This window comes from Meleagris gallopavo, chromosome 2, assembly GCF_000146605.3.
Source record: "Meleagris gallopavo isolate NT-WF06-2002-E0010 breed Aviagen turkey brand Nicholas breeding stock chromosome 2, Turkey_5.1, whole genome shotgun sequence".
Classification (NCBI taxonomy): Eukaryota; Metazoa; Chordata; class Aves; order Galliformes; family Phasianidae; genus Meleagris; species Meleagris gallopavo.
The window spans coordinates 28466811-28467344 of record NC_015012.2 but is presented as its reverse complement, the minus strand read 5'-3'; positions in this window follow the sequence as shown (position 1 = coordinate 28467344).

The following is a 534-nucleotide window of genomic DNA, read 5'->3' as shown; positions in this document are numbered from 1 at the left end:
CGCCATGTTGGGCAGGAGGCGGCGGGAATCTGCCGCACGCGCGGCTGGAGGCCCGGCCCCGACGCGCCGCGCTGCCGCCTTAACCCGGCCGGGCAGCTCGGGCCTGCGTGTAGGCCGCAGCGCGGGATAGCTGCCCCCTCCCCTCACGCTCGGGCCCGTCGAGGGTTAGACAGCGAAGATTGCACTTCGAAATAGCTGCCCAGACACAACCTGCTGAAAAGTTACATAAGGACAGCAGTAGGGCCAGACATCCATCTCCCTACGGGCTGCAGCAGTAAGAGGCATGCATTGACCTGATGTTAAACGATGTTTTCAGTAAACCGCTGGGCCAACAAAAGCACTTCAAGCACATTAACTCTTCCACACACAACAAGTACCAGTCTGGAGTTCAGCACAGAGCTAAACAGCTTACACATGCCCATCTTTCCCTCTGCACAACACTACTTGGATCTCTCTTCAGCAACTAAGTTGTATGGTGGGGATTTAATAATTTATCAATATACACAATTTAACCAAAAGTTACTTGAAAAAAAA